The sequence below is a fragment of the Balaenoptera physalus genome (genome assembly GCF_965194825.1).
Source record: "Balaenoptera physalus genome assembly, chromosome: 19".
NCBI classification, from domain to species: Eukaryota; Metazoa; Chordata; class Mammalia; order Artiodactyla; family Balaenopteridae; genus Balaenoptera; species Balaenoptera physalus.
Genome location: NC_138900.1, coordinates 53,806,311 through 53,815,519, shown reverse-complemented (window position 1 = coordinate 53,815,519; position 9,209 = coordinate 53,806,311). Strand labels below are relative to the sequence as shown.

The 9,209-nt window shown below is 40.6% G+C and overlaps 1 long non-coding RNA gene across 1 annotated transcript in view; it reads right to left on the bottom strand.

Moving 5' to 3' along the window:
- LOC309649333 overlaps positions 1–9,209 on the bottom strand; it is a 30,245-nt gene that overhangs the window by 7,407 nt on the left and 13,629 nt on the right. Inside the window, exons 3-4 of the long non-coding RNA XR_014257025.1 lie at positions 3,419–3,662; positions 2,412–2,489 (exon numbers count right to left, since the gene is read on the bottom strand). This is a non-coding gene — a long non-coding RNA (uncharacterized lncRNA). The remainder of the gene's footprint in view (positions 1–2,411; positions 2,490–3,418; positions 3,663–9,209) is intronic.

The following is a 9,209-nucleotide window of genomic DNA, read 5'->3' as shown; positions in this document are numbered from 1 at the left end:
TACAAATGCACAATAAAAATTATTTAAAAAAAAAAAAACACAATGAGATACCCACTAAGATTGCTGAAATAAAAAGATAATAAATGTTCGGCAGTTCCTCAAAAGGTTAAACATAGAGTCACCATATAGGAATCTCACTCCTAGTTATGTGCCCAAGAGAAATACAACCATTTACCCACACTTGTATACAAAATCTTGTATGTGAATGTTCATAGCAACATTATTCATAATAGCCAAAAAGTGGAAACAACCCAAATGTTCATCAACTGATGAATGGATAAACACAAGTAGCATATTTATACAGTGTAATACTATTCTGCGTAAAAAGGAATGAAGTACTGATACACGCTACAACATGGATAAACCTTGCAAACATTATGCTAAGTGAAAAAAGTCAGTCACAGAAGACTATATATTGTATTATTCCATTTACATGAAATGGCCAGAATAGGCATATTCATACAGACAGAAAATATATTAGTAGTTGCCTAGGGCTGGGGGTGAGGGCAGGGTGTGAAGGTAGAAAGTGAATATTAATGGCTATGGGAATTCTTTTGGGGGTGATGAAAATGTTCTAAACTCGATGGTGGTGATGGTTTCACAATTCTGTGAACATATTAAAAACCGTTGAATTGTACACTTTAAATGGGTGAATCGTATATGAATTATGTCTTTTTTCGCCGTGCAGCTTGCGGGATCCTAGTTCCCTGACCAGGGATTGAACCTGGGCCCTTGGCAGTGAAAGTGCGGAGTCCCAACCACTGGACCGCCAGGGAATTCTCTGAATTATGTCTTAATAAAGCTGTTAAAACAAACAAAACAGAAACCTCCAGGGGTTTCCAACCCACGTGGCCCTTCTCTCCTCATTCACTCACCTGCATCCATGTTCTCCACTTTCTACCAAATTTCCTGGACTTTGTATGTGTGGTTCCTGCTTAGAACATTCTACCCCAAATTATCTCAAGCTGACCTTATTATTATTTAGTCTCGATTCAAATGAATCCTCCTCAGAGACATTTTCCCTGACCATCCCAACTAAAGCAGTCTCTCCCCCTTAAAATGGTCTATTTTATATTCTGTCAAGGAACAAAAAATAAAGTAATTCAGATATTCAGCTGATGCGTGTCAGGTAGCACCTCAAAATTAGCTAACTCCCCGAGCTGAAGCAGAACTGGAGTTTTTATAAGGCAAGAGAAGAAAGGGGTATATGGTTATGGTATTGTCCCAGGCTGCAATTTTCTTTATCTGTAACTGCTGCAAAACACTGCAGTTTAAAAGGGTGGGATATATTGGGGTATTCATGCCTCTTTCTTGTAATTGCTGGTGTAGTGTTATTTTGGTAGCAGTTGAAAGGGTTCTTTTGAGAGCTATCTTTGTAAGCCTTCTCAATCATCTAATGCTAATTAAGTTCATGGGAAGGACTGACAGAAAGGGGAAAAAAAGGAAAGGAAAGGAGAAAGAAAAAAAAAGGAGGTAAAGCCTGAAACAAGGAAAAGCAGGGTCTGTTTCAATTCTTTAGAACATGTCTCAGTATCTGAAATTTTCTTAGTTGTTTGCATGTTTATTTTCTGTCTCCTCTACCACTAGGATGTTTCTGTCTTGTTTGTCCACATAGTAGATGCTTAATATGTGGTGGCTGATTGACCAAATTCCACACCAACATGATAATCTAAGGTGAAAGCATGAGCAAATATTTTGAAACTTTCTAACCACTCCTCTCATTTCTCAGGACTATAATGAACTGTCACCTGGGTGCTTAGAGAATTAAAAATTCTTGGGCCACACCTCCACAGACTGGTTCATCTTTGCTTTAATTATACATCTGCCTGCCTACAGAAACAAATATTTTAAAAGGTAAGGAAAAATCTGTGTGACAGTCTGGGCAGTGCTTCCATTGCCTCGAACTCGACCCTAGGATTGTTGATTATATAGGAGGAACTGGAACAAACCTACTGCAATTTTATGCAGGGGTTTCAAGTCTTTAATTCAAGCTTGCTTCTTCCTAGAAGTAGGAGTGGAGTCATTGTGCTTAGTTACTTCTGCAATTGCTAGAGGTTAGGAACAAAGACTCAAAGAATTTAAGTGCTGGAAGGAACCTCAGGCATTACTTAGCTTCTTTCTTTCTTATCAGATGTTTCTTATCGTCTGTATCCAAAATATCAAGATTTTACCCTCTAAGAACACTTCCCTGTTCAAAGCACTTTCTCAGACCAGCACCACTGGCATTACCTAGAAGTCTGTTTGGAAATGCAGAATTTCAGACCCCATTCCAGAGCTATGTAGTCAGAATTTGTAATTTCATATGACCCCCAGGTAACTGGTGTGCAGTCTGAGAAGTGCCGCAGCATTTCTGGACATGCTGAACCAGTGCCTACTATCTCCAACAGCATGCATTTATCATTAGCACTTACCTGCAAGCTGGACCAATGGAACAAGGAAAATTCATAGGTGGAAAGTTTTCCCAAATGTCCCCTGCAGAATTCAAAGACCTGTGTATTAGGGAGAGAAAAGAAGAGGCTCAAAGGATAAAACTCAAAAGTAATTACAAAGCTTACTGGTAAAATGGTGATAATTTTTTTGAACTGGGTGATAAATACATTGAGAGTCATTAAACTACCCTCTCTACTTTTGTGTATATTTGAAAGTTTCATAATAAAAATTTTTTAAAATTATATTTATTCACACTTATCTTTTTTTTTTTCGGCCACGCCATGTGGCATGAGGGAGCTTAGTTCCCCGACCAGGGATCGAACCCTTGCCCTCTGCATTGAGAGTGCAGAGTCTTAACCAATGGACCACCAGGGAAGTCCCCTGAAAGTTTCATACTAAAATATTTTTTTAAAAAGTAGTCTCAAGTTTGGAACTTCCCTGGTGGCACAGTGGGTAAGACTCTGCACTCCCAATGCAGGGGGCCCAGGTTTGATTCCTGGTCAGGGAACTAGGTCCCACATGCACGCTGCAACTAAGAGTTCGCATGCCACAACTAAGGAGCCCAGGTGTTGTAACTAAGACCCAGCACAACCAAATAAATAAAATTAATTTTTAAAAAAAGTAGTCTCAAATTAGTGATAACTACCAGTCCCACCAAGAGGCACTTGTGGTGAGAAAGTGTAGTCAAGAATGTTGTGTATCTTGGGACTTCCCTGGCAGTCCAGTGGTTAAGCCTTCACCTTCCAATGCAGGGGGTGTGGGTTTGATCCCTGGTCAGGGAGCTAAGATCCCACATGCCTCAGAGCCAAGAAACTAAAACCTAAACCTAAAACCTAAAACAGAAGCATTATTTTTCTTTAAGAATTTATTTATTTATTTATTATTTATTTATTTATTTGGCTGTGTTGGGTCTTCGTTGCTGCACGAGGGCTTTCTCTAATTGTGGCAAGCAGGGGTTACTCTTCATTGCAGTACGTGGGCTTCTCACTGTGGTGGCTTCTCTTGCTGCAGACGACGGGCTCTAGGCACGCAGGCTCCAGTAGTTGTGGCTCATGGGCTCAGTAGTTGTGGCTCGTGGGCTCTAGAGCACAGGCTCAGTAGTTGTGGCGCATGGGCTTAGTTGCTCTGCAGCATGTGGGATCTTCCCAGGACCAGGGCTCGAACCCATGTCCCCTGCATTGGTAGGCGGATTCTTAATCACTGAGCCACCAGGGAAGCCCCTAGAAGCATTACTGTAACAAATTCAATAAAGACTTTAAAAATGGTCCACATCAAAAAATCTTAAAAAAAAAAAAAGGAATGTCGTGTATCTGCCCCAAAGTGAAGGCTGAAGGGGAACGGGGAAGAACTAAGGTTTATGGACCAGACCCCTTGGGTACATTCCTTCATTTAATCCCCCATCACAGCTCTGTTAGGTAACACCACCTTAACCAAGTGATTGAATTTAGCATCACCAATCCTGGGACAAATTGATACTGTATGCCCCCGGTTGAGTGTATGGGGAAGTACACATCCTCGTTGATGTGGTCCTCTCACCAAAAATGTCTCACCTGAATCTAAAAAGGAGGCAGCAAACGCTGAACAGAGGACATTCTACCAGACAATGGGCCTGGACTCTTCAAAAGTGTTAATATCATGACAGACAAAAGATTTAAAAAGTAAGGTGAAGTGCTTTAAATTAAAGGAGACTAAAGACGTATGACATCTAAACGCAAAGGGTGAACTTTGATTGGATCCTAGATTCAAAAAAGAAACACTAAAAAAAGTCATTGTGGGGACTTCCCTGGCGGTCCAGCGGTTAAGACTCCGTGCTTCCAATGCAGGGGGCACAGGTTCGATCCCTGGTCAAGGAACTAAGATCTGGCATGCATGCAGTGTGGGCAAAAAAAAAAAAAAGAATCATCTAATACACTGTCCATTTTCCAAGTTTCTAATTGTCCCCACAATGACGTTTTTTAAAAATAAATAAATTTATTTATTTATTTATTTATTTTGGCTGCAATGGGTCTTTGTTGTGGCGGCGTGTGGGCTCTTCGTTGCGGTGCGTGGGCTTCTCTGGTTGTGGCGTGCGGGCTTAGTTGTGGCATGTGGGATCTTAGTTCCCCGACCAGGGATTGAACCCGGGCCCCTGCATTGGGAGCACGGAGTCTTAACCACTGAACCACCACGGAAGTCCCCAAGATGATTCTTTAAAATATATATATATTAAATGTACTGGGTGTGACTAAAACAACAACAACAACCTTATGAGGTAAGTGGTAACCCTCTTTTAAAGACTGGGAAACTTAAGCTCAGAGAGATAAAGGGACTTGCTCAAGAATCCGCAGCTGGTAAATGGCAGCGCCAAAACAGGCCCAGATCTCCCTGACTCCAAAGCACAAGCTCCTGGCTGGTGGATGCTTCTTCCTCTGCAGCACCCCCAGGAAGCAAGAGATAGGGCTGTGTCTCCAAGGAGATGGTAAGGGTTGTAAAGAGGCACCGTGCATTGTTATGCCACGAGCAGTCATTCATTTATTCAAAATTTAATTTCTGTGTGACAATGATAAGCAAAAACAGGCAGTCCCTAGACTCAGGTTGCTTACAGCCTAGTGGAGGAGACAGATGTTGATCAAATGTTGGAAACACTCAAAGGAATATATATATATATATATATATAACAAAAGGAGATCAGAGCAATGAAGAAAAGGAAGCTGACCAAAGCAGAGGGTCAGCAGAAGACTTCTATGAGTTGTGCTTTAAAGACTGAATAGAAGTTAATGATACAGACAGAAGGAAAAGTGTGAGCAAAAGGCCTATGGCAGGAGGGAGCATGACCTTGCAGTAGGAAAGCCCCAAGAGCCGGCAGCTGTGTGGTGCAAGGTAAGAATGGAGGAAAGTAGGCAGGGTCTGACCATGTAGGACCTTAAAGGCCATGCTAGGAATTCTGTTCAATTTTAAAAGCAATGGAAAGTTATTAAAGGGTTTAAGCAAGTGACAACATAAGATTTCAAGTTAAAAAAAAAAAAAAAAGAAACACTTTGGCTGCAACGTACCAGTTAAAAGAGATTGTGGTAACCTGTGGTTACTTGTATTAGAATGAGCAGTGGAGATGGAAGGGGCCACATCCAGAGGATATCTGGGCAGACCGGATATGGGGAAATGCAGGAAAAGGAGGTACTGAAGATGTCTTAGGTTTGTAGCTTGTGCAGTTGGATGGAGACGCCATTCTCTGCGAGAAGGAACACTGGAAGAAGGCCAGATATGGGAAGATGTAACGTGAGTGATATCTTGGAAATGAAGAATTGGTGGTGTTTTTGAGACCTCCAAGTGGAGATGCAAGAAGGCAGCTGGATGTGCAACTCTGAAGTTCAAAAGACAAGTCTAGACTAGAGATGTACATTTGGGAGTCATCAACTTATGGCTACTGAAGCATGGATAAGGTGGCCTCAGAAAGGGAGGATTTAGTCAGTGGGAACCTCTGATTCTTAAAGGGAAGGCTTTGATGCAGAAATACTGGAAGGGAGCAGTAGGGGGGCTGAGTCACGAGCCTGAGCGAGAAGTGTGGGCTGGGAGAGAACCTCATTGTCACTCTCTGCTTCTAGAAGCAATGTGTTCCTGCCAGCAGTGGGGTCACCTTCACTACTTTTGGAGGATGGCTCATGCGTTTCTCTACCTGGTGGGCTCTACTACTCACCCTCTAGGCAAGCCTCTGCTGGCAGCCTCCATGTCTTCTGCCACTGCTTCCTGGGGGAAGGTGTCCTGCCCCCGGGCTTCTCTCCCAGTGTCCTTCAAACTATACCATAATTTATTTATTAAGCAATTAATTAATTGATTAACCAATGCCTTAGTGATAGACAAAATTTGGGGGCAAAAATTATGGTATAACCATACGTTGGAATACTATGTAGCAGGAGAGAGAGAGAGAGAAAGAGAGAGAGAGGGAGGTGGAAAGAGAGAGACAGAGAGACAGAGAGGTATTTCTCTGTGTTCATATATGGAAAGCTCCCCAATATTCCTCAATATACATACATTGTGAAAGAAAAAAGAAAAGTACAAAATTGTGATTTTATGCTATTTTTCGTATTAATGGGGAATATAAATCTGTATTCCAATTTACTTGTATACGCCTAGAGAAAGTGTGGAAGGATACACGGGACACTAAAAACAGTGACCCCATAGGGGATAAGGCAGGGTGGATTGCAGAGATGATAAATAAGGACGAAACTTATTATGACTCTGTTTATTTAAAATTTTCTGAACCTTGTGACTATATCACCTATTCAAAAAATTAAATTTTAAAATATGGAAAAATGTTGTTTTCCAATATGTTTCATATTTTATATTTTCTAATGAAACTGATTTTAGTGCTCCCACCCCCAAAGATAACATTTTGCAGACATATAATACAATATCGCAACCAGGATATTAACACTGATACAGTCAAGATACAGACAATTTCCATCACCATTGTGTGCTATGTTTTAAATCTTGAAGATGGATGGTCTATTAAATAAAATAACATGTTTTACAAATCAGTATGTTTAGTACACATTAAAAAAAAGTCTGGAAGGAAATTCAGCACAACAAAATGGTAACAGTGGTCATCTCTGGTCACGAGGAATACAGGGGGCTTAACTTTTTTTTTTTCCTTTTTAGTTTCATGGTTGTTTTCTTTTCTGAGGTGAAATTCACATAACATACAATGAACCATTTTAAACTGTATATTTCAGTGGAATTTAGTGTATTCATGATGTTGTACAACCACCTCTCTTTAGTTTCAAAACTTTTTCATCGCTCTAGAAGAAGACCCCCTATCCATTAAGTAATCACTCCCTAGCCTCCTATCACCAGCCCCTGACAACCTCTAATCTGCTTTCTCTCTCTATGGATTTGCCTATTCTGGATATTCCATACAGAAGGAATCACACAATATGTGACCTTTTGTGTCTGGCTTTTTTAACTTAGTATAATATTTTCAAGGTTCATCCAAGCTGTAACAGTATCAATACTTCATCCATTTTTATGGCTAAATAATATCCCATTTTGTGTATACATCATAATTTGTTTCTCTGTTCATCCATTAATGGACATTTGGGTTGTTTCCACCTTATGGCTATTGTAAATAGTGCTGCCAAGAATATGCATGAACAAGTTTTTGTTTGGACTCCTATTTTCAATTATTTTGGATATAAACGTAGAAGTAGAATTGCTAACAATTTTGTTTATCTTTTTGAGGAATCAACAAACTGTTTTCCACAGCAGCTGTACCATTTTACAGTCCCACAAGCTGCATATGAGAGTTCCTAATTCTCCATAGCCTTGCCAACACTTGTTATTTTATCATTTGTCTGTTTATCATAGCCATCTTAGTGGGTGTGCAGTGATATCTCATTGTGGATTTGATTTGCATTTCCTTAATGATCAACAACGTCAAACATCTTTTCATGAGCTTATTGGCCACTGAGTATCTTTTTTGGAGAAATGTCTCCAAAGCATGTGCTATTTTTAATTGTATCATTGATGATGTATTTTAAAACAGAGGGATTAAATTTTACATTACTGCGCCTGAATAAAATTTTCTCTTATTACTGATGAAAATTAAAATTTTGAAATGGTATCTCATTGCATTAGTTAAGGCAATGGAAGTTGCTATAACAAATCCCCAAATGTTTGATGGCTCAAACACAACTGAAGTTTCTTTCTTGCACAGATAAAGCCCAACATGTTCAGTAAATGGCTCTTCTCTAAGCGGTAATGCAGGTACTTGGGCTCCTTCCATTATGTGCTCTGCCATCTTCAACTCAAGGCTTCTAAGGCGGCACTGGTGCAGTATTTGTAAAAGGATTTTCAGTGAGGCTGGACACCATGCACCAATAGCACCAATTTACCTTTTTTCTTTCTTTTTTTTTTTAGGTATAGAAATGGAGAGCGCTCAGGGTTAGATTAATCTCAGGTACAGACTTTCCACAGTAGATGCTACACAAAGATAAGGAAGCTAAGTTCAAGTGGCTGGCAAGAATGTGGGTATGTATTGCACCATGGGGTATATGTTGGAAAGAAAGAGAAGAGTAACAATGCAGGGGAGTTGACAGACTTAGGAGGAAAGTGTGGAGAGATCAGACGGTTGAATAATGTCTAGGTGTAAACTGTGATTGAGTTGGAGGGCAAGAAGATTGTAGTGAGTTAATTATACATCAGGATTTAAGATTCCTGAAATAGTCTAGTTCAAGATCATGATAAAAGAACAAGGTGTAGGGACTTCCCTGGTGGCGCAGTGGTTAAGAATCCGCCTGCCAGTGCAGGGGACATGGGTTCAATCCCTGGTCCGGAAAGATCCCACATGCCACGGAGCAACTAAGCCCGTGTGCCACAACTACTGAGCTTGCACTCTAGAGCCCGTGAGCCACCACTACTGAAGCCCATGCGCCTAGAGCCTGTGCTCCGCAACAAGAGAAGCCACTGCAATGAGAAGCCCACGCACTGCAATGAAGAGTAGCCCCCGCTCGCCATAACTAGAGAAAGCCTGCGCATAGCAACAAAGACCCAATGCAGCCAAAAATAAATAAATAAATAAATTTATTATTAAAAAAAAAAAAGAACAAGGTGTGCCTGTGGGAATGGGTGGCCATAATGGGGTAAGATTTATATATAGCTCCTCAAGTTCGAGATAGGCAGGAGGCCTTTATAGGTGTTGGTTGGGTTATCCACAGAAATACTGAAATTTCCCACATGTCAAGGCCCTAAGTAAATAAAGGAGAGTGTACAGAAAGGGTATAAAGTAATATAGCCTATATTTTATT